Below are 25,485 nucleotides of genomic sequence, written 5' to 3'. Positions count from 1 at the left end.
TGTCAATGCCAATCTTCCATAAGATGTATATGGGAGCTATAAAACAGAAATTGTGAGAGGACTGCAACTGTTTTATGATATATGGCCAAGCTTTAAATGAGCAGCCTTCATTAGTGATCAAATTCATTTGTACCTTAGGTGATTACTAGACTGAGAGCAGGCAGTATTTCTCAACCTGGATTCCAAAGCTCAAGGTGTTGCTTGCTATAAGCTTATTTTCTACTGAATAAAACAATAAACTCAGAAGTCTGAAATCATAGAAAAGTCCTTTTTAATGGTGAGGAATCCACATTCTAAATATTCAAATGTATGTATAGCTTTGATAAGATCATTCAGAGAATCTGGTAAGGGATTCCTTTCTGCTGGGAAAGATTGAAATAATGTTATTCATATAATTTGTGAGAATAGATTAAACCATTGAATTGTGTGCATGAGTAGTTACATTTGTAAATATTTGCTATAAGATATCCTGCAAGAAATACCCATAAGCATATTACTTTTCAGAATGTCAATGTAATCTCTTATGTGTTATTTCAAAACTTGATTAAATATATTTTTCTATTAGTAACATCATGCTCCTAGATGTGTACATGAGCCAAGACGTGACCTTAAAATCAAATAAAACTTTCAATTGTTATCTGAGCCTGATTAAGAATCATGGCTAATTATTTAGAAAGCATCAATAAAGCACTCAATATAAATTCAATATAAAAATTGTACAACATTAACATATTTTAGAGGCTTTCTCTTTGCTTTTGAAGATTGTCTTAAATATGTCAATGAATTTTAATGGATGTGTATAATACTTTCACTTGGTTATTAGAAGAAATTTTTGTGGTGACTATGTAGAAAATAAGTAGCCTAAAACTGTGGGATTTGTTGGCCATTTTATAATGTAATTCACAGTGAGTTATCTTTCCACGTAGACTATTTTTGATGAAGATCCTTCAAAGAATTTGGAAATGGGGACTAAAACATGAGAAGGGGTAACAATGTGTGAGAAGTAATGCACCTTCTACCTGACGAATGTGATTACAACCCCTCTATATGTTTTCCCGACAATAAAATTAAAAAAATAATTTGGCAACCAGATTCTCAACAATTTTAGTAAACTAAAGAATTTTTATAATTAAAATCATAAAGTGTGCATATAGCTTTTTAAAATTTTTCTTGATGGGAAAATGTATTGAATGTTTACAGTTATATTTGTCAGGTACTAAGTGCATTTCTGCTCATGTTTTTGTCTCTGTCTCCCTCCCCCACCCCTCCCAATCATCTTGTTTTCTCCCCTTCCCTTCCCTATTTCAAATAAACAAATAAACATATATATAATATACCAGGTAATAAAGTCAGATACAGTAACAACATGAGATTAACCATAAGGGCAAAAAAAGAGAAGGGAAATAACGTATCACATTAACAACAACAATCACACAATATAAGTTTATCTTGCATATAGCTTTTAATTGTAGCTGTTATAATAACAGTCCTAGAGTGACCTCTCTCTATAGCTATTTAAAAATGTTCTGTTTAATAGCTAATAAAATATATTTAGTTAACAATATTTGAGACTTTTTATGGTGTTTCTTGCATGATCCAGTTATGTCATTTTCCAAGATTAGAATATAAACTTTCATTTTAACATTATAGGTCAAAATGAGAGAGCATTAAAATGGGAAAATGGGAGAAAACAGACACCAAAATTACAGCTGAATTTTATTTAGAAAGCCAGAAAAGAAATTCATAACACTTCTCTTTAATAACATATTAGTTTGATCCCTGTTGTGCAAGGTATTTTCATATCTTTAATGTAAACTGGAGGATTCTTTTATGTTTTGCATCAAGTTACTTTTACATACATCTATATAGTTTAAATTTGTTGCTACTTATATGTCAAATAGGAGATTCAGTGATTTGAAAATCATGTCAGTTTTCTAAGATTAGGAATGTCTATGAAATTTACTTTAATCATGTAACTTTCTAATGTTTCTCAAAGAAACATTACCTCTACCTAAGACTTCCTTCAGGGACTACATTCTATTGATCATTAACAATACTGATACTTCTCTTATTCAAGTGAGTACTAACCTTGAAATTCAGAGAAAATGGAAAGTGAAAACCCCAAAATCATTTCCTGCTATATAACTCATTTACTTGAAAGTAAAGAGCTAAATCAATAACTTGCCTTCAAATTTAATTTGTAGACAAACTTTTCTTTGGACCCATTTTATACATATTATACAGTACATCAAGATTTTCCTTTTTGTGTATGGATTGACTGCTTAATATTTACAAAGTGTTTTGAAAGTACAGATAGCTGTGGAAATGTTCAGGCCAATAAAAAATATTTTCCACAGAATCTGAGAACTGACTTGTATGGCATCTGGCTTTGTGAGTGAATGGAGCAAGAATGATTAAAATCAACATCATTTGTAATTTAAAATATTGAGAGCAACAAAGAAGATCCAAACATGACTTTCATTTTGGCAGCCAGCAAAAATAGATTGCTGAACAGTAGTAGACTGTCAATAGAAAACATTTAGCACTTCACTAAGCAACTGGAGAGTTTTCTACTCTAAGAAGAAAACAAATATGAAATTAGATGTGGTGAAACATTATTTGGATGAATCGAGTATGACATTGTTAAAGGAACACTACCAGTCAAGAAGATTTAAGCAGAAGGAGTTTTACTTCAGACTTTGTTCCGAGATGTTTTTATGAATCTCACACCTCATTTTGAATATGCAGAAGTATAACTACAGAATTGCACATAGAAAATTGTTATTTGTAGTCATAAGAAAAGACTGAGGAAAGGTAGAGAATTTACACTTTGTGACTACTGGCCATGCATATCAGGATTGAATGCGTCCTTTCTGACAAAGGAAGGTTGAGTCCAAGGGAAAAATGAAAAGAAAGGATGTGGTGGGTCACAGAGGAATAAAACTGTTGAAGGGATGACACAGATCAAGATGCAGTACACACACACACACACACACACACACACACACACACACATCTTTATGTAGTGGCAAAACATTCAATACATATCCTAAAAAGTTAATAAAAGTGAAATGGTGGGTTGGGAGGGGCGATCATGTTAGAAGGGTCATATTGATCAAGATACATTGTATTCATAAACTGCTTTGTTGAACGGCAACTCCTTTCTGTTACTTAAAGCTATTTTTTTATTTTAATTTTTTGCCAGTCCTGGGCCTTGAGCTCTGGGGCTAAATACTGTCCTTTGGTTTTCTCAAGGCTAGAACTCTACCACTTGTGCCACAGCACCACTTCTGGCTTTTTTCTCTGTACGTGGTACCAAGGAATCGAACCCCGGCCTTACCGCATGCTAGGTAAACACTCTACCACTAGGCCAAACTCCTGGCCCGTAAAGATATTTGTTTTACAGTCCTTTTCAAGTTTAAAGTAAAAACAACTGTCCTCATTTCCTGCTTCCCTATAATTCAGATCCACAGTCAAGCAAAGTCTACAAGTATCTATTTCCTGGCTTAGTTTCTTTTTTTCCCCCGTTTTCTTTTTTCATATATTTTTGTTGTAATTAATAGAACGATTACATTATATTCACCAGATAGAAAGTGCATTACTTCACAAACATTGATACCCTTTCTCATGTTTTGGTCCCCATTTCCCTCCCCCACCCCGCCCCTCATCTTGAGTTCCCCCCCCTTCCCTATCCTACATCAAATAACCAAATAAACACATATATAATATATCAGTTAGCAAGGTAAAATACTGTAACAATAGTTACTTAAAAAATAAATAAATTGTAACACTAATGTAAACAAGGTAGAGATATGTTCTGGATTTTCCTCTCTTCAACTTTGTGGCCAAAATTGTAAATAGTATCATATTGTCATAAATCCATATTTAGTTCCTCTCTATGCAAGTGAGCATATTAGATCCTTAAAAATATCAGATTCCTATAATCCCAGTTTCACAATGTGCAAAATATTTTATTAATTAGTTAATGATGATTGGCTTCACAACCATAGGGAATATTTTCCTTCCTGTATTTTATAATGTCAGTATTTTAAATAATTTAATTTTTATCTTAGAGGATGTATAGATAAATAGGGCATAGATAGTGAACTCTTAGAGAAAACATTAAGATAAGGAAAAAAGAAGATGTATACAAATCTCTGAACTGTAAAAAGAAATGTGAAATTTACACAATTAAAATATTGATTTGATATTTTGGGAAGAAGATGAAAAAAGATGGAAAACACTTTAAATTAAAGTTGTAAAAGCCTTGCCACATATCGTCTGATCACTTATGTGTCATAATCAAACTATTAATTTCAGAGAATAGGATTTAATGTAATAATAGGAACAAAGATATTAATTAGTTTGGTAACACTATAAGTATACCAGCTCAAGTGAAAGAAAAGACCTTGTATTAGTTTTTTTTACAAATCCAGTACTTCAGTTATGAATCTATAGATTTGACTCTATATTTTATCCATCATGAAATATTACTTGTGCTTGAGAACAATCATTTCAATTTTTTAAAGTTATGGATATACTGGCCTGTGTTACATTTTATCCATGCTATTAACAGTGGTTGTCCTTAATAGCTAATCTGGAGTTCTGTCTCACCCAAAATATAACAAGAAGTATATAACTAATTTATGGTCATTATATTTTTTGATTGATCACACATTTTCCCTTATGGTCTTCACATATCTAGCTTCCTTTTGCTATTTCTTGATGTGTCATCAGTAGAATTCCTGAGCTTTCAACAGCTTGCAGTTCAATATGACTTACTTCTAGTATACATATTCAGTGGCAAATATTTTAAAGTATTAAAACTAAAAGGGAATTTAACAAAAAAAATCTCTTCTGATCTCTCTTGACACACAGAGTTATTTGTAATACTCGAGGTAATACTGTACATGAATTCTTTTCAATTCTAAATCTTTAAAGATGGACATGGTATTAAATAAATACATATGTCTCTGGTCCTATAGATATTCTAGAGCTAGTTTCTGGGATGTATTTTTTATTTGTTTTTCAAAAAGTATTCCTTAAAGGTCAAGAACTAGATGATGTATAAAAATCTGCACATCTGAAAGAATTCATAGCTAAAATTTCTATGTGATTAATATCAAAGACTTTGGTTTTTGCCTGGAACATCTTAGTATGGAACTTGAAACCATTTATAAAGAAAAGACTTAATGAACGCATGCTATGAAAAGCCTGTAAAAAGCCCTAGATATTGGGATTCATCAGAATGTGCTATTCTGGCAGATCTGGTTTTGTGATCATAGATCCATTTCACATTTCTGGATGTCAGGATCTTCACTACATTTTGGGCTTCTATGATTTTAAGATACTGAATTTACTTTTGAGTCAAAAACACCTAATGAAAAACATTAATTAACACATACTGTGGTTGCTTAATGAATTGCACTGAATATCAGGGTTATACTGATTACATCAAGATTTGTCTGTTTCCACTTGTTTTCTTTTTAGAATGAGTTTGATACAGGCATGAACAACTACGCCCATATAATATCTATTTTGGGTGAATAATTCCTAAGCTATATTTGAGTTGCTTCTGATTGAAAAGATGATGTACTCTGGTCTTTCTCAGATGTCAACGCCTTACTCCGTGACAGAAAAATGTTCCTCCTGTGCACTAGCTGTTATCACCTTCCCCAGCCCTATGCTGTAAATGCTATTTTTATTGTTCTACAAGAAAAAGAGGTTCAGAACATGGAAGTCATTTTCTCAAAGTTTCAGAGTTAGGAAGGTATTGTATGCAAACACTGGTTCTTAGATTGACCATACCAGAATGCCTCACAGACTGACTAGAAAAGGGTAGAAACCAATTGGAATTGTCAGAATTCAACATCATCATCAAAAAAGAGCAAGATGATGTGACAAAGGGAGAACCAATGTAACAGCAATGGATGTTCACAGAACAATATGTTGGAAATGAACTTTAGAACTTAGGAGGGATGTGGGTAGGGAAAGTGGGAGAAAAATCAAGGAAAGGGGAAACAATGTGTAAGAAATAATGTATGGATTACTTCATGAATTTGACTGTAACCCCATTAATAATAATAATAATAATAATAATAATAACAATAATAATAATAAAAGGGGGAAAAGACCCAGTACAGGCAAAAGAAAAAAGGGAGAAAATGCCAGGAATAGGAAAAAAATGAGGGAAAGAGTATTAAATTAATATTCTAAATCACTCAAACTACAGCTTAAATTAATCAAATAAGACTAACTCAGAAGACCTCTTTCTTTGGGAGAATACATTGTAAATTAAATTCAACTCCATTGCTGATTATAGTTCAAAAAATAAAACAATAATGTATCTGATGTTAAAAAACTGAAATGTTCTTTAGATTCAACTGTAGCATTCTTTCTTTTCATCAGGAGTGGGGGATTGTTGCTCTAAATATAGTAACTGATACCGTGAAGTATGGGTATGAAATACCATGAAGATTTTTGGTACACAGTCTTCCAACAAATTGAATTTTGGTTTGTTTTTGTTTTTGGTTGGTTTTGTTTTTGCCAGTCCTGACTTGAACTCAAGGTCTAAGTAATGTCCTTGGGTTTTCTCAAGGCTAGCACTCTACTACTTGAGCCACAGCACCACTTCCAGCTTTTTCTATGTATGTGGTACCAAGGAATCAAACCCGGGTCTTTGTGCATCCCAGGCAAGTATTCTACCAATAGGCCAAACTCCTGGCCCCAACAAATTGAATTTTAAAAAGGAAGTTTGTGACCTGAAATGTACCCAAAGTAGAGTAAAGAAATTGAAGATATTTTACAAATTAAAGTAAGGGTACAGATGTTGTGCAAGTATATGGACATGTTGAATTGAAACTCCATTATATAATTGTTTAATTAAAAAAATTAATACAACAAGGCTCTAAAATATTGGAGGAGAAAATTATATATTCCAGAGACAGAATGAAAATTACTTGTAGGACACAGTGTATAAAAGAGGTTGAGGATATATATAGAATCTAATCTTCTTCAATATTCCAAGTTGGAGGATGATGTGTCAGAACATAAATAGAATTTCTTCCATGAGACCATAGAGTTCAAGTTTAAAAACAAGACATAGAAATCTGTGGGAAAACACATCCAACTCTTCCTTAGGACTCTCATGACAGGTAATGTCCCCACTAGAGAGCAGAAAACTATCCCATTGATTTTCCTATTACCAAAGGAGTCTGACTTTTAGCCATCTTTCTATGTTGGTGTATTAAATGACTAAATGTCAAAGCTAACAGGCTAAAGAACTTTTTTGATAAGGTATCGGGCTCATATTAATAGGAGGTATATGGGCAATGTTGACAGACATTCTCTAGTACATGCTGGAGTGTTGACTGAAGAATAGTCTATGGGAAACAAATAAAAAGAAAACAAACTTTAAATCAGATAAGGCACAGGGCTGCTACTACCAAAACCTGGTTGCCACATCAGATTGGAGTTTGCAGCTGGACAAAGAGCTGTGATTCCCACTTTGAGGCTAAATGAGTTCCCTTGCTTAGGGTGGGTATGAGGCTGCAGATCAGCACTAAGAGTTTCCAGCTGTTGGGGATGGAGGAGGCAGGCCATTTACAGGAGTGAGTCTTAGATGACTTTGATATAAAAGAGATTTTTTTAGCATTTTGATTAGTTGAGATTACTTGAACACTTGGAAAAATAAAATTGCAGATCTTTTCATAAAATGTTAGTAATTTCTAAAAAGAAATCATTTCCAGAAATAGTATCTTCAAATCAGTGGTCCTTAAATATGACAGTATAATTCCCAACTAAGAGCATTAATTCTGATTTAGGAGTGGTGTGAAATTATTTCTATTATAGTTAACTTTCCCCTTAAAAATTAATCAATCCCCTTTTCTTTTCCTCCTTTTAATAAAAAAATTCTACATAATGAAATATGCAGTTTTTTTTAAGTTTTGTAGATTCTCCAATACATAGAAATATTCTTTTACTTACATTTAACAATGTCGATCTATCTATCTGGCTGGCAATACTGGGGTTTGAACTCAAGACCTTTTGCTTGCCGGGCAAGGTACTCCAGCAGCCCTCTTCTGGGTTGGTTATTTATGAGATAATATCTCACTTTATGCCACGAGCTGGCCTGAACTGTGGTCCTCATACAACTCTCTTATATCCTTGGGGTGAGAGATGCACACTCTTGTGTGCATTCCCAGATCTCTGCTCCCAATTAGCTTGGATTACAGGCTGGAGCTAGCAAGCAAGGGTGAGCCAGCCATTTATTAGCTCACAGTGTCTGCAGGTCAAGGGGCGGCTAGAGGAGTTCAATTCCACATGGGGCCCCTTGTCATGAAGGACTGTCCACAGTAATCCCACAGCATAGCAGCCAGCTTCCTTCAGGAAGGAGGGAGGCAAGAAGGAGAAAAGAAAGTAAGACCAAGAATAAAGAGCCTCAGGCCATTCGACAGTATGAGAGGATGGCCTATGAAAAGTGTGGAAACTCCTGCCCATCTTTCAAGTTTTTCTGTACATCTAAAACTACTCCCAAATGGAAAAGTGTACTTAAAAAGAAAATGAAAAGAAAATAGCTACTCAGGAAGCTGAGATGTAAAGATAAAAGTTCAAAGGCAGACTGGGGAAGAAAAGTCGACGAGAATCTTATTTCTAATAAACTACTCAGAAGAGATGGAAATGGCAGTTGCCTTGAGCACAAAGAGGCTCAGGGTCAGCGCCAGGTTCTGTGTTCCAGCCCCACGACAGGCAAAAATAAATAAAATGAAATAAATCATCCAGTATTAAGTCCATCCTTGTCATGGCCAGCTGTATATTTGGGATCCAGCTCTGGGGAAAAAACGTCAGCAAAATTTCATTTTAACAGTAAAAATTTAATAAACTTGTTTATAGTCTATAAATAATGTAATAGTTTCCACTTTAATTGTTTAATTGGTTTTTTTAGTAATACTATTTTCTAGAAAGGTAGAGAATCTGTTTTGTTTTCTAAAGTTCAAAACTTCCTATTCTAAATATCAGTTCCTCTAAATATCTTCTTCCTCATAATAGGAACTTCAAATTTTATCTGATTATGTACCTCAAAGATGACATTCCTCCTTCAATGGTTATATAATACAGTTTAAGGAGACCGATGAGAACTAATAGTCAGGACATATGTGCAAGGAAGTGAAATTTCCATTCTTATTCCCTATATTTCTCAGGAGATGTGATAATGACAATTCGATCCCGGGCAACCATCTGGTGAATTTTGGCAATATATAAAGAATTACAGTGTCAGAAAGATACAAAACATCTCAGGGACGTGGGACTGGTGAGTCATACTTGTAATGCTAGGTATTCTGGTGGCTGAGATGTGAGGATTGTGGCTTGAAGCCAGCCCAGGTAAGAAAAATCTTTGTGACAATTATCTCCAAGTAATACAAAAAGGCTGGAAGTAGACCTATGTTGTAAGTGGTAGATTACTAGTCTTGAGCACAAAAACTTAAGGACAGTGTGCAGATCCTGAAAACCCCTCTGAGCTATCTCTATGAAGAGTCAATTACTTAAAGCAAATAAGTGTTCAACTTACTTGTGATTTTTTGTTGTTGTTGTTGCTGCTGTTATTATTACTGCTATTGTGACCATTATATATAACTGAACTTAATGTTACTAGAAAACTAAATTGCTCATAATAAATATACTTACACTATTTACTCATATACTTCATTCTCATGTTTCATAATAATGCTGTAATTTATTAGTACTGAAGTTTTCAACCAGCTTTGAAGTTCTCAAAATGACTAGTTTGTCAAATATCTTTAAAAATCTAAACTGTCACAAATTGACATTAATGAATAACTGATACTTTTCTAGATGTATCTTTTGCTGAAAAGGCTAGCCTTAAATCCCCTGTCTAATGTTTACTTTATAACTAGTTAGAACATGTTTTTGGAAATAAATCATATATTAAAATAATTTTAATTATTAAAATATAGAGAAACATACAACCTGTTTCTTTTTATCTGAATTACTTCACATAATATAATTTTTTCTAAGTCTGTCTATATCCTTATGAATGAGTCAATGCCATGCTTTCTGATAGAAGCACAGACTTCCATTGTGTAACTGGGTTGATTCCATAACTTGAGTATGTTAAATAATTTTGCAATGAATATGATTGTGCTGTTGGTTTTAGTGTGGCCTAATTTGTGATCATTTGCATAAATGCCCAAGAGTAGAATCTATAGGACACAGGAAAGTTCTATGTTTAGTCTTTTGAGAAACTTCCACGCTGCTTTTCCATGTAGTTCAACAAGTTTACATTCCCACCAGCAGTGTAGTAGCATTCCCTTTGGCCACATTCCCACCAGTGTCAGTTATTGTTAGTTTTCTTGCTAATGGCCGTTTTAACTGGGGTGAAGTGGAATCTCAGGTAAATTCAATGATTAGTAAAAGACAAAAAATCATACTTGAATATTATAAAGAGGACTCACACAGTGAGAGCAAAGAATGATATTTTTAGGAAAGGAACATAAGGACTCAATAGACCTAAATATGTTCATGTAAAATGATACTTATTGACATGATCCCCCCGAAATAGAAACAAGCATTTTGTTGTTGTTGTTTTTGTTTGTTTGTTTGTTTGTTTAATCATACTGCTTTGTTTTTTTTCTCTTCCCCTTCTCCTTTCCTCCTCTGCCTCCTCCTCCTCCTCCTCCTCCTCCTCCTCCTCCTCCTCCTCCTCCTCCTCCTTCTCCTCCTTCTCCACCTCTTCCTCCTCCTCCTTCTCTTCTGTCTTCTTCTTCCTTTTTTATTTCCATTTTGAGGCTGTTTTGATTTTGGTACTCTTTTTCTTGTATTTAAATTTATTTCATTTGGTGAGGGAAGAGGACTCACAGAAATGAGACAGTTCAGCACTGATACTCATTATTCACTATGATGGAAATGAACTACACAATTTGGGGGAAGGATGAGGAAAGGAGGGAAAAAACTGGTAAAAAAAAAAATGAGGGAGGGGGTGGTATTATTCAAAAAGAAATGTACTGACCTGACTTATGTAACTATAACCTCTCTGTGCATTACCTTTACATGAAATTTTTTTAAAAAAAAGAACTTAAAAATCACTTCTTATTTAAGAGGTGTCTTAAAGTCAGCAATAACATTAACATCTATATGTTAACATATTGATATAAAGATGTTTTCATCAAACAGGGAAATACAGTCATAAAATTCAATGTATATCCTACAAAATTAAGAAAATTGAGGGAAGGAGTGGAATTAGGAAGACTGAGGGCACAGAATTACAGGGGTGATATGGATCACAAGTCATCAAATTCATATACAACTTTGTCAAATAGCAACCACTTTATAAAACTTCCTAAAGATTAAATGTTTAAAAAGTTAAAAATGAGCTGGGAGCAGTGGCTCCTGCCTGTAATCCTAGCTACTCAGGTGGCTGAGATCTGAGGATCACGGTTCAGAGCCCCAGCCCCAGCTCTATAGTCTGTGAGACTCTTACCTTGAATTAACTACGAGAGAACCAGCAGTGGCACCATGGCTCAAGGGGGAGATCTGTAGCTTTGAGCTGATGAGCCCAGGGACAGTGCCCAAGCCCAGAGTTCAAGCCCCACTACCAACAAACAAACAACAGCAACAAAAGAATGGGGCAAATATGCAGCTTAAACTCTGGTTTAAGTTGCTTCTTCAAATGATAGGATATCATTTTTTAAATTCTGCTTTGTAGTCTCACTTCTTTGTAACTCATATGTTTTCATTTCAACACAGACTTGACCTCAATTGAAGAACACTAAAACTCTGCTAATGTCATTCTTAGACCCTGGAGCCTGTGCTCCTTTCTTACCCTTAGGTGCTAGGGGCATTGTGCTAATATTTTGATTGGATGTCATGCTTCTTTCTTTATTCATGCTGTTCAGAATGTGACTGCTCAAAGTGCACCTTTATTAAGAATTCCTGCTGTTGGAGTAGGTATACCAAATAAAATCCAAATCATGCATAAATGCTCCATGGGGAAATTAGGCAGTCTGTGAAACTCAAAAGAAGCACTAAAAATGGTTTGTGAACATCTTACTAGAAGCAACTGTTTCTTTTCCAATGCAGTTTTCTTTTAAATAATAATTTATGTGATGCAAAAAATAAGGTGTCAAGATTTTTGTGACTCTTAAGATATGTGAAAACAAATAATGTTTTTGCAAAACCTTTTACATCAATACCAATTATATGTAGTTACTCTTAAACTATGTCTGAAATTGTTGTGTAGTAGAGATTTGCATTTCATCTTGTATAAGAAATTACTAAAAATATATGATTGCCTTGTATACATACATAATGTATGTCTATACTTCAAAAAGTTTATCTATGAGGACAGATCATGTAATGGAGTGAAAAAAAGAATTTTTTATTTGATTTCAGCTGTTTCTGATGTAGGGCTACAAATATAAGTGAAAGAAGTGGACTTGATTTCCCATCAGAAACAGGAAGAACAATATAGTTACATATAGGTAAGTATATACAAAGACATAATTACATATATGCACATGTTACTTATTCCCACTAGAAGTAAAAAAAAATTACAAACATTCCTTATGCTTGCTTATTGTTTTTCCTTTTAGTGTCAAGGCTCCCTTCCACACTAAACACTGTGCTGACTTCTCATGACCTTGAATGTTACCCCTATGCACTTAAAAAATTATACTAAAGAACTAAATTCTCAGGGAAAGAAAGAAAGAAAATGTAACCAATAGAAGAGTCCAGCTCAATAAAATTTTACACATAAATGCATTTGTGTAGCCAGTATTCTGATAGAGCTACGGAGTTCTATCCTTCTGGAAGTTGTCCTTATGCCCCTTTCTACTCAATACTCATTTCCTCCCCAGAGATATCATTCTTAATTATGTATTCAAGCAGGCTTTGTTTGTTAGCTGCTTTGCTGTCAGCAGTGACTGAAGTTAACAAGACAAATCCATGCCACCAAGGAATTTTATTTTTTTCTATAGGATTCTGATCTATAAGTAGGATCTCAGGATTGTTTGCTAAGGACAATGACTAAGACAGCACAGATTCCTCTGGGATCTCCTTGGAAGGCAGCTAGGTCTATCTTAAAACATCAAGTAAGTCATCCCCTTGGAGGACTAAAGCAAATGCTGCAAGATGGAGACCAAATACATTCAAAGAGGACTAGGAGATAGCAAGGAGAAGATCTAGAGTTTAAAACTAGACCTTAAAAATGAAAGGTAAAGGGCTGGGAGTTTGGCTTAGTGGTAGAGTGCTCGCCTAGCATGCATGAAGACCTGGATTCAATTCTTCAGTATCATATACATAGAAAAAAAAACTTGGTGCTGTGGCTCAAGTGGTAGAGCTCTAACCTTGAGAAAGTCCAAGGACATTGGTCAGGCCCTGAGTTCAAGGCCCAGGACTGATAAAAAAAAATGATAGGTAGAACCAGTGGCTCATGCCTATAATCCTAGCTACTCAGGAGGCTGAGATATGAGGATCATAGTTCAAAGCCAGCCCAGGCAATAAAGAACTTTTGTCTCCAATTAACATCTAGAAAATGTGAATTGGTGCTGTGGCTGAAGGAATGCAGTGGCCTTGAGCTGAAAAGCTCAGAGATGGCACCCTCCACTACTGCCAAAAATTAAAATAAAAGAAAAAGAGAAAAGAAAAAAGATACATAGAGATTTGGTGAAATGAGCTGTAATGATAGTCATTTTATCACAAATGATGTAATATTATCTAAATAATAACATATGGAGCTGGTATAGATGTGGGCACAAGAGAAATATAATATACTGGTTGGAATGTAAATTTTTTTCAACCACTCTGGAAAACAGTATGGAGGTTCTTCAAGAAAAAAATGAAAAAAATTCACACTTGGGTATTAGTACAAATATTACAAGCAGGATATAGTAAAGCTACCAGCTTAATCGTGTTTATTACAGCACTGTTCATCATAGCCAAGGTATGTAATCAGCCCAGATACTCCTCAAATGACAAATAGATAAGAAAATATGGTATATATACACAGTGGAATCCTACTTATCTATTAGAAAGAAGTCTACTTCTTAACACTTACATTCTTACCTACACTGAACAGATCTCGTATTATTAATGTAAATTTCTTATGTTTAGATGCAGTGTACATTTACAAGTACTTTGCAGGATGATTTTTATTTTAACAGTGGGAGTTCTGTACACTCATTTTTCACTCTCTTTCCCAAATATAAAATCTACTTTATTTTGGTCTTAAGAGTTACAGTAATAAAGCTTGAGTAAATTTCTGATTGCTTTGCTACCAATTTCCTGGAAGACCCTATCATATTATTAGTATTTTCTGGGTCATAATTTCATTAAAAAAACAACAAACAAAGCTTATTTTTATTCTGCTTTTGTAGTTACTTTCTGAATTCATGGCATACTCTTAACAAAATACAAAATACCTCTGAAGTATGGAGGCATTCTGTGTCTCCATTCATCTTTCTCATTCCAAATCTTCAACTATAATAAATCAAATCCCCCCTTAAATTCTTTCTTTTCCTAGAACATGCTGTGTTCTCCTTGTTCTTTTTTTTATACTTTGAATGTTGTGTGTTAAAATTCAAGGCACTATTTAAAGTAACATATGGACATTCTCCCTCCCTTACTCCTATCCTTCAGATTTAATTAAATCTCCATTTCTTGGTCAATTATTATGGTTCATAACTATTATTCATTGCTTATAATTTTATAGCTCTCAATGAGAATATTGTTTAGCGCCTGATATAGCATATAAAACGTATTCCCCAAAAAGCATGTTTGAAAAACTTAATTTGTAGGATAGCAGTGTTAGGTGATTGACCACAGACATTCTACTTTCATTAATAGATTAATGTTATTTTTACAAAGGTCATTTCTCGATAATGGCTCTTTTTTTTAAACTTGTTACTGCTTGGATCTGAAACCCATGTACAAGGGCTTGGTTACCACCTGACAGGCTTTGGGGAGTAAATGGATCATAATGGTTCAGATTCCATCATTGGATTAATTCATTGATGAGATCACATGAACCCAACATTGAGTATAGGTAGAAGATGGGGACTGGTTGGAAGGAGTAGATCACTGAAAATGTGGCTTTATGAGTTGTATTTACCTTTCCTTCAGTACCAATCTCCCCTCCCTCCCTCCCTCCCTCCCTCCCTCCCTCCCTCCCTCCCTCCATCCTCTCTCTCTCTCTCTCTCTTTCTCTCTCTCTCCTCATACTTGGATTTTTTTTTTCTTTAGTCATGACGATTAAACTCTGGGCCTGTGTGCTGTTGAGCTCTTCAGCTCAAGGGTAGTTCTCTACAGTGGGGGGGCCGAGCCTGGAGTCAGAGTGACCTTGGACCTGCACAACTGAGTACACAAGGAAATAAGCTGTTACCATGATAACTTTGGGCTATGTCAAGCACTTCCCATTTAACTTATCTGAGACTTACTATTGCTGTTTTGTACGAATGTAACCCCTGGCAGTTTCCTGGTTTTAAGAAAAGCATTTAAGATTGGAACTAAAAAATAAATGGGGCTACAGTCTTAAGCTCAGAGACTTAGGCTATAGTCTTAAATTTGCCTTAGGTTGCATTATTGGGCTGCTGACTTAAGCTGTAAACCTCCCAACCCCATCTGTTTGTTTCTTGTCTTCTTTTCCAAGTCTTCACCCCCTAAAAAGGAATTCTGGTTCGCTGCCGGCTGGCTCCGGCACTCTACCACATTCAGCCACAGTGCCACTTCCAGTTTTCTGGTAGTTCATTTGGAAATAAGACATTCCTGCCTGGACTGGTTTTGAACCATGATCCTTAGATCTCAGTCTTCTGAGTAGCTAATATTACAGTCATGAGCCACTGGCGCCTGGCCTCCACCACATACTTTAATCGGAATCATATTCTTCATATTTTTTTTATCTTAGATCAAAAACAATGATGTCTAGAAATCACAAACTATAGTCAAAGAAATGTTGAGCCATATAGACCTTTCTGATTTTCAAATAATACTTATCCATTTTTGTGTAGGGGTAGGTTGGGGGGGTCATGGGGCTTGAACTCAGCCTGGGTGCTGTCTATGAGCTCTTCAGCTGAAGGCTACTATAGTGCCCAGAAACTTGAAGCCCCCCTGAAAGGATCGCCAGAGACCAAGGATCAATGCAAATTGCAATGAGTCGTTTATTGATGAGCTCGAGCATAGGTCTCTGCGCATTGATAGTCAAGTGCAGACCAGAGGCCCTGAGCACAAGATTAAAGCATCTTTTATACATTTTTTGGTAGGGGTGAGGCCCCATTAAGCATGGGCAACAAAGGAAAAGAGGGCAATAATAGATGTGGATGGGATTGGACTAGTTAGTTAGACAATTATTCAGACAAAGCCATTCCTATGTAAGAAGAGCTTTGAGGGCTGAGAATAAAACTTCACAATGGATCACAATTTGTGCTAATGGTATCAGAGGATAGATCTGATTTTTCTTTCTTTAGTGGAATCCTGTATACTGTTTTGAATCATTCCAAGTTATATTTAAAAGATTACTTGTTTTTTAAGGAAAATGGGAGCACATAGCATTCCATGTATAGCAATGATTCCACATATACTCTTTTAAATATATTTCTATATTATATTCTGTGTTATCTTCTGTATTATACTTACATAATATTTTCTGAAATAAACCTCTAGCCATTTTTTAAATTATATTAAATGTTGTACAAAGGAGTTTAGGAAAACAATACAACTAATTTTAAAGTGATTGGGGAGAATGCAACTATAAACATTAAATACATACTGAAAGACGTGCCAATTTATTTATACAAATTTTTTAGATGGTTGAATAGACTAACTTTATATTTATCATTTTCATTTGTATCCCTTGATTTATTGATTTGATTCTTGATGCACAGTAGTTTTGAATTATTAAGTAAATAACCACATTGACCAAATAAAGGAAGACATTTTTGAAATAGTAACAATGATTCTTTTTCTTTTTTTTTTTTTTCTTTTTTGCCAGTCCTGGGATTGTGCCCAGGGCCTGAGCACTGTCATTGGGTTCTTTTTCTCAAGCTTAGAGCTCCATCACTTGAGCCTCAGCACCATTTCTTGCTTTTTTCTATGTATGTGATACCAAGGAAACAAACTCGGGTCTTTGTGCATGCTAGGCAAGCACTCTACCACTAGGCCAAACTCCCGGCCCCAGACAATGATTATTTATCAAGGTCACAGTCAAAATCTCCTCCTCCTAATTTTTTGAACAGCTTCTATTATAGTAACTGATAGACACTCAGCTTTATCTAAAGTAAATAAAAATATCTAAATATTGCATAATAGGGCTTTCATATACAAATTATTTCTAAAATGACCTTTTACCCAGAACCATATATTACACTGACGCTATAGGTTCTAAATAAATACATTTTATTTTTATCTTTATGCTGATATTCTGAGCATTTTTATAGGTTTTGAAATGTTGGGTGAATTAAAATAACAGCATGGTGCACATCAGTTCCAAAGTTAAGAATTTAATGTTTATTCATTTCTTTTGCAATAGTACTTCAAACTTCTTTCATTTGAATGCTGGCAGTGTGGTAATAAATGAAAATATTTTTAGACTGATTTTATTGATAGTCGCTGTGTCTCAAGTGATTAAAGTGAATACCATAGTCAGTAGTTACTAAATGGTAGTTTTATTCCCTTCAAAACAGTTATTCATCTTGATTGGCTGTCTAGTGGAGTTTTGTTTAAGACTCTTAAGACACATTGGAAAACAGCTGTGGCTCAGTCTTCTTTTAAATTCTTGTAAATATAGTATACAAAGAAAGGACAACTAGTCCAAGTACCAAAATGTATACATCTTAATCCTAAAAGTGCTATCACTTCAAAGTGAATTACAGTACTCCATGGAAAAGGGCTTGCCTTGTTATTTAGGTTCATCCATTCATTTCGATGGGATTAAAATAAATGATACATTTACTTCATGCTGCATTGAAATGTGCAGTGATGAAAGGAAAGAGTGAACTTCAGTGATGTGAGGTGCAAGATTTCAGGTTTGATGGAGGGATTTACTTCTCAAATTGTCATTGCCATTGATTGGATTTACTAATCAATGAGCAAAAATTGAGTGAAATGAGAAGAAAGCAGTGTCTGAAACTGGTAAATCTATATTTCATATTCCACATCTACTTTTTGAAAGGCAGAACAATTTTGATCAGCAGTTGGGGTAACTCTATGTACTGTTCCTAAATTTGCATTCTGGTTCTTTACTTAAAATTATTTTATTACAGTATTTCACCTTGTTATCTGATATATTGTATGCATGTATATTTGGTTATTTGAAATTGGATAGAGAAGGGGGGAAAACAAGATGAGGGGCAGGGGTGAGGGGAGGGAAATGGGGACCAAGACATGAGAAAGGATGTCAATGTATGTGAAATAATGCGCCTTCTATCTGGTGAATATAATGTAACCCTTCTATTAATTACAATAAAAATATATGAAAAAATTTAAAAAATATTTTGAAATGTATCTAAGTTTGCTTTTTAATATAGTTATTAACTTGGAATTATTTTGCTAATAGAGTTCTCAATATTAAACTTGTCTTGATTTTCCTAGCCTAGTGAATTAATCTATGAAGTTTTACATCTTTTATTTTCATTTTTTAGCTATTCTTTCCTAGCATTAGGATAATAATTCTGGTCATAGATCTTACTTAACAACTGAAATATTACATCATACAAATATTTGACCAATTAAGTGAAGGCAGTTGAACATAGTATAGTTACACAGAGGTTTAAGTGTACATTTGCCAATGATTCTATGCTTTTCCAATGCTTACTTTAAGCTGATTGATTTCTTTTTGTAAGTACATACATGAGTACATGGGTGTTAATCACAAGTAGTTTGAGGTTAGGAAAAAAGTCCTTTTGGCCATCAGAAGAAAAAGCCATTAATTATTATTTAAACACTTTCTGTTAGGGGACAATAAAAATCTTTTGAAAATAGTAGTAATGAGTGTATAACATTACAAACATAATACACGTCACTGACATGGACACTTGAAATAGGTAATACAGCAAATATTACTCCACATAAATCATGCCATAGTAACTTTAAAACAAAGGGAAATGCAATTATGTGTGTGGTGTAATCCTTCACATTTTTTGAAGCACTAGGTTTAGAAAAAAGGAAAATGTTACTGCAGCAGAACAAGCTACTATAGACATAGCCAGGCTTTTTCTGGACATTTTCGTGAAGAAACAGCTGCAAAAAGCTTCTCCAGCAGAAGTTTCAAGGCAGTTCTCTCTGGGTAAATATGAATTGGGCTTTTCAGTGTCTGCGGAATTAAAGCTCTAGTGGTTTGAATTAGTACTTTTTGAATTTTTCCATGGGCTTTTAAGTCAGGTGGGGGTTCGCGTTGTTCCTTTCCAATATTAAACCTGAGGTGATTGGCAACTTGATTCCTTTACAGCTTCTGGGTTTCTCCCTTCGCCCTGCACGGCAGCCAAGTGTTCTTTAGAGACATGTGCTCAACAGTGGAGTGTGAATCTCACATCCTCTTAAAATTCCTTCTTTCGGTTTGGATTAGCCATCCCAACACCCAACACGATCGCTAAGAAATGGAAAAGGGGAAAAAAAAGTTTAGGGTGAGAGAAGTGGGAAATTTCAAAACTTTGCCAAAAACATCAAGGCCCGAAAATCCTTGGCAAACGAGCAGAGCTGGCTACTTTAACACCTTTCTCATTCCTGGGATCCCAGGTGATTGAGTCTAGCCTCGTGTTAACGCCAGTGCTACTGTCTCCCAAAGGTTCTGTTTTTGCAGGTGGAAAAGCAGTTGTAGCAGGCACACCATGTTTCCAACGCAAACATTCTTTCCCAGCCCTCTGCAGAGGAGCCCGCTCCAGTGAGCACAGCATTCAGTTATCAAATCCCGCAAGGCCCATTAGACCTTAACTAAATGACAGGCTGTAATGTTCCTTGGCATGAAGAATTAGGGTGAGCTATTAACCTTCCCCATGTAAAGAACAACAAAGAAATTCTAGGAAGAGGTAAGAAGACAGATGCTCAATTTATTGTTTTACTATTAAATTCATCCTTTGCCCATGGAAACAACAGCGTGTTTGCTTTCGAAGTTACTTTCCTTGGCCAATTGGCATAGGGCCTATGTGCTGCAACAGCCTCTTTTCTTTACTGCCATTTATTTTCCCATTCCAGCTTGCTGCCTACTCCACTCAAGCACCTTATATAAAGTGAGTCTGCTTTCGCCGAAGTGCTAAAAGTCTATCCACCCTAAGTGGGATATGGAAATACAGGGATCTTAGCCCTTAAACAGTAGACTAGAATTTCTTTCATCCGTCTATCCTTACGGCAAACTGGATTTTGAAGTCAAAATCACAGGTTGCTTTTGGTTGGTAAATCACCAGTTGGATGCATAATTGGGATATTTTTTAAATGTCAAAATGACCCCTGGGTGTTGATCTGGTGAGTGGAAATAACATTGAATGACTGTATAAGTAGTTTCAGTATGACACTTAAAATCTCACAATCTGACTTGAACAATTAATTTTGCTCCAAATTTCCATATTGGTATTATTCAGTTGGTGGAGGATCTGGAAGTGGAATTTTTCCCAGTAAAACACAGACGACGCCTGCTGTTGGAAATTCCATGTTATGGTTCTGAGTAGGTAAATTTTATATATCTAATGTATAGATCAGCTTCTTTCAAAAAGGTGAAATTATTCACTTATCATCCTGGTGAGTGGACCATCTCTTTCTTCCTTCCCTCTTTCCTTCCTTCCTTCCTTCCTTCCTTTCTGTCGGTCATGGACAGAACTTTGGGCCTATGCACTGTCCCTGAGCTCTTCAGCTCACGGCTACTGCTCTATGCCTGGTCCTGGGTGTTGACCCTGAGCCCTTCAGTTCAAAGCTACGGCCCTATCTCTGGAGCCACAGCCGCACATACCATTTTGTAGGGATGAATTGGAAATAGGAGTCTTGGTCTTTAGTGACAGGGCTGGCTTTAAACTGTGATCTTCAGATCTCAGGCTCTTGAGTAGCCAGGATTACAGGCGTGAGCCACTGTGCCCAGATGAGTGTACCTTTTTTTGTCCATATGTGTTCCTATGTACTTTAAAAAATTATATAGTTTAAGAAAAATACCATTCCATTGTTTAATTGTTCTTGTTAATAGGCAGTGCCCTCAAACACCCAGCCTAACATTCTATCACTTTTCTGAGTTCAATTTTTCATTATTTTCCAATCATATGGATTTTATGATGATCATTTTCTCAAACATAGTAAGCAGAATTTCCAAGCTTTTGAGATATTTTCCCCTAAAGTTGAACATGAGGTGATTTTATTTCTTTAGAAATTCTGTAAACTACTGATGGAGTTTTTGAAACACATGCACACTATCTCTGTAAAAGTGAAAGCTTTCTTCATAAAGCATTGCTGGGGAAAGCAAAAGAAAGAAAATAACATTTTTTGCATCCCTCAAATAACTGTTTTGCTTAACTTGATGCTGTCAAATGTATTTAGGAAAGAATGAAATGTCAAGTGAAAATTCTTTGAGATTGAGGCAATAGTGGCACGAGTAGAAATGCACAAGGCCTTTCACAGAGCTGGAGAGCAGCGATTGCTTTCCATCTCTAGGAATCTGTAGGTGTCCAGCCCCTGGCCTACCAACAAAAGCCTGCAAATTTCACTACCAGTTCCCTGATGTATTTGAATGTTTGGATGCACTCACATTTCAACTTAAATTATGTTAAGTATTAAATGTATATCCTTATGAGTCATGACAATTCCACTGCTGTATGAATCAAAGTGTTGCAATTTCTGAACATCCCTAATTGATATTAATCACAAATATTTAGTAATATAATAGTCAATATCTCTTGAGTGTTTATTATATACCAGACCCTATCTAAAAGTATTTTAATTGAGTTCATTTAATTATTCACAGATACCTTTTGTTATGCATGTCTATCGTCTATTTTATAGATGCAGAAGGTACAATACTGATTGATTCATTTGTCAAAGGCTGACTTTTAGATTGGGACAAAAGCAGAATTAGGTCATACGTACTTGGTCTCCAGAAAGTAAGCCTTGACCATCGATTTATCATTGGGAATATTTTATGACTGATGAATGTTATTCTTCACAACAACATGTATAGAGCATTTAAAACAAAAATATTAGATCTGAATGGTCACCCTTACAGATGTAATTTCCCATTTCCAGGATATTTAAAGGATAAAGGAATGCATTAGGGAACCACAGAGAAGCTGCTAGCAAAATCCAGACTTTGGAAAACTTTATACACAAGAAATCTAGTTTATTTAACAAACTTCAAAGAAAAGAGACTTGTTTTCATGAGAATAGTGGAAGGATCTATGTTTAAAGAGACATAAAACGTAATGAGCAAAACCTAGATACATAAGGCCATACAGTATGAAGCTAAATGAAAGGACCTCTAGGATATAAAAACAAAAGCCATATAATGAGTGATTGTTGTCCTTAATGTACTGTGTTATCTCTCATCTCTTTTGCTGTCCCTTGGTTATCTCATATTGTTACAATATCTCACTTTGTTATCTGATATATTGGATAAATGCGTATTTGGTTATTTGAAATTGGATAGGGAAGGGGGAAAAACAAGATGAGGGGTGGGGGTGGGGGGAGGGAAATGGGGACCAAGACATGAGAAAGGGTATCAATGTATGTGAAGTAATGCACATTTTATCTGGTGACTATAATGTAACCTTTTTATTAATTACAATAAAAATATATGAAAATAAATAAAAGGCATTGCTCTGATCAAAAAAAGTAATAACAACCTGTGGACCTTTTTGGGTTCTTATTCAAGACAACATTTAAAGAGTAAGATATTTACATGATAGTAAAACTGAAAACTCCCAAGACCTTCATTATTTAGAAACCACTGGAAATGTGGTTACATGTGTTTTAAAAAGCAATCTCTCGGCCGGGAGTTTGGCCTCGTGGTTAAAGTGCGTACCTAGCATGCATGAAGACCCGGGTTCGATTCCTTGGTACCACATACATAGAAAAAAGCCGGAAGTGGTGCTGAGGCTCAAGTGGTAGAGCTCTAGCCTTGAGAAAGTCCAAGGACATTGCTCAGGCCCTGAGCTCAAGCCCAGGACTGGCAAAAAATAAATGAATAAATAAATAAATAAATAAATAAATAAATAAATAAATAAATAAATAAAAAGCAATCTCTCATTTGGTATATCTGATTGTTTTAATTACATGATATCTAACATTTTCTTCAAAATTATTTGGGAATAGTCATTCTGAATATAGGTTGAAAATTATTTGTGCAAATTTGTATTTTTTAGTCTCTTTTATGTGATTGACACAAAATTTTATAAATTTCAAACAATTCAGGAAAACAATATTTAAAAATTCTATGATCACTTGAAGGTAAAATGTGTAATTGACAACAACTTATGAAATTTGTGAATTTATAGGAGTGAATGAAAAGGCACTACCACTTCTATTTGAATTAGCTTTCCTTTCACAAAAAAAACCCCTGCAAAGCATCATTATAGCTTTAAAGGTGAGGCTATAGTAGGGAAATTTATTTTCAAAAGGGATTTGACAGCAAATGAAAGGATTTCAGAAATCCTATACAGCACAGTGTGATCAGATTTACAGTAAGTGGTACTCATTTACCAAAAGTGATTAAACTATATTCAGGATGTACCTTAAGTATGCACATCAGAGGACAGACTAGAATATATTTTGTAAATAGAACACGACTCTACCTCGTGCTTTATCTATCAAAAACTTCTGCATTTTCAATAGAGTAGAAGATACTGCCTGAGTTTTCATTGCATATTGTACTGTTTATTAAAACTTGGAATCTTGTTCTAAAGACTATTTTACTTGTATGAAATTGATCAGATTTAATAAAAGGACAACACTTGCGATTATTTTTTCCACAGATATTGGAGAAGTAAATTTCCCATGAAAAACAATCTTTTACTCAAAGATAAAGCCAGGAGTACAGTCTATAATTAAAAAGGTAAAGAACTATTATAACTCAAAATATATTTTTGGTATTTATATGGAAGAGCTTTTTCTCAGGGGATATATAGGTATATGCTGTTCAAAAACCAGGTTCTAGTAGATATGAGATCTATTTCCTTTATAAAGGGAAGACATATATGTTTTAAAATTAACACTTTAAATAAAAATATTAGATAATCTTCCCCCAATTATATTTTAGCCTTTACTTATGAAGAAGGAAATTATTAGGAGTTTATGGGACCAGATCCCTAAATCTATAGAGGATCTGAAGTATAATAGACTTATAATAATTACTTCATCTAAATGTTTATGAATAGTTAAACAGACTCCTTCAAAGCCTCATTTTACCTCAGTTTCTCTCTTCTACTCTTGTTAACAGGGTTTATAACAGAGTGGATAATTTGAAAGGTGTGTAGTTTTGTAGCGTGTTTGCTACCACATGAATTATCAAATTGTATTTTCATTCAGTTGTCTGCAGGGGAGAAAGATCAGATTCTGACTGAAGCATGTAATAGAGAAGTACTCCTGTGTCACAGAGTCTTGCCTCACAGGCATAATAAACTATGTGCACAAGGTGGAGGGTAAGGGTTCACCCAATTGGTACACGCCAATTATTGCAGCAGGTTTTGTGATATATTACTGATTCATTAATAATATGATAATATTTAGGTGAAAGATTTTCAGAAAATGTGTAATTATTGGTAATATCATCAGTATTTAACTTATTTCTTAGATATTTATAAAGATTTTTTCCCTTTGGCTAAAATACACATGAATGTCTAGGGAATACAGTATGTGCTTATTAAAATTCATATAGTCAAGTTAAAAAAAAATTTTGATAAAAACAATGAACTCTTACAGTGTATGGGCATTCTGTCCTGTGCTCATGAACTAAGGTCATTATTTGAAGGTAAAGCTATAAACAACATATGTGTATTTCTGGTGAGATAAATTAATGAATCTAAAGTATTTTACTTTATATTTTGGTTCATTATGATAACTGTGGTATACATTTTCCCAATCATGCAAAGTATGATTTCAAACTAAATAACATAATTCATACTCTGATAATTAAGGTTCCCAGAAAAGTAATTTTCTCAGGAGTTATTCATTCATAGTTATTCATGGCTAATATATAATCAAAATGTTGCCAATTCATTTAATTTTCAATATCACATGTAAAAGTTATAAAAATGGTATGAATGGGACAGTTGGAGGGTTATTTCTTCTAGGTCTTGATGTACTTTCAAAATAAAATTTATTATGATCTGAGAGAATATTGAATGATGATTTAATTTCTTTTACCATTTATTCAATGTCCTGATGGTATTTATCTGTCACAAACTCTAGGAAAGTAAAAGAGAAATGATTTGTCACTTCTTGCAAATTCTTGTAGACACTCTGTAAGTTTTCTTGCAGAGGCAATTCTATTGTGATGGTTGATTTATTTACTTT

At 34.6% G+C, this 25,485-nt stretch overlaps 1 long non-coding RNA gene across 1 annotated transcript; it reads left to right on the top strand.

Moving 5' to 3' along the window:
* Positions 1 to 8,369: 8,369 nt before the first annotated feature.
* Positions 8,370 to 24,003, top strand: LOC150064142 (uncharacterized). The gene is made up of 4 exons (XR_016535119.1): positions 8,370 to 8,418; positions 9,201 to 9,310; positions 12,409 to 12,497; positions 23,946 to 24,003. It is a non-coding gene; the product is annotated as an uncharacterized LOC150064142 (long non-coding RNA).
* The last annotated feature ends 1,482 nt before the right edge of the window (positions 24,004 to 25,485 follow it).

The sequence above is a fragment of the Megascapheus bottae genome, chromosome 4 (genome assembly GCF_031878675.1).
Source record: "Megascapheus bottae isolate mThoBot1 chromosome 4, mThoBot2.hap1, whole genome shotgun sequence".
NCBI lineage: Eukaryota > Metazoa > Chordata > Mammalia > Rodentia > Geomyidae > Megascapheus > Megascapheus bottae.
This window is presented reverse-complemented; position numbering and strand designations above follow the sequence as displayed.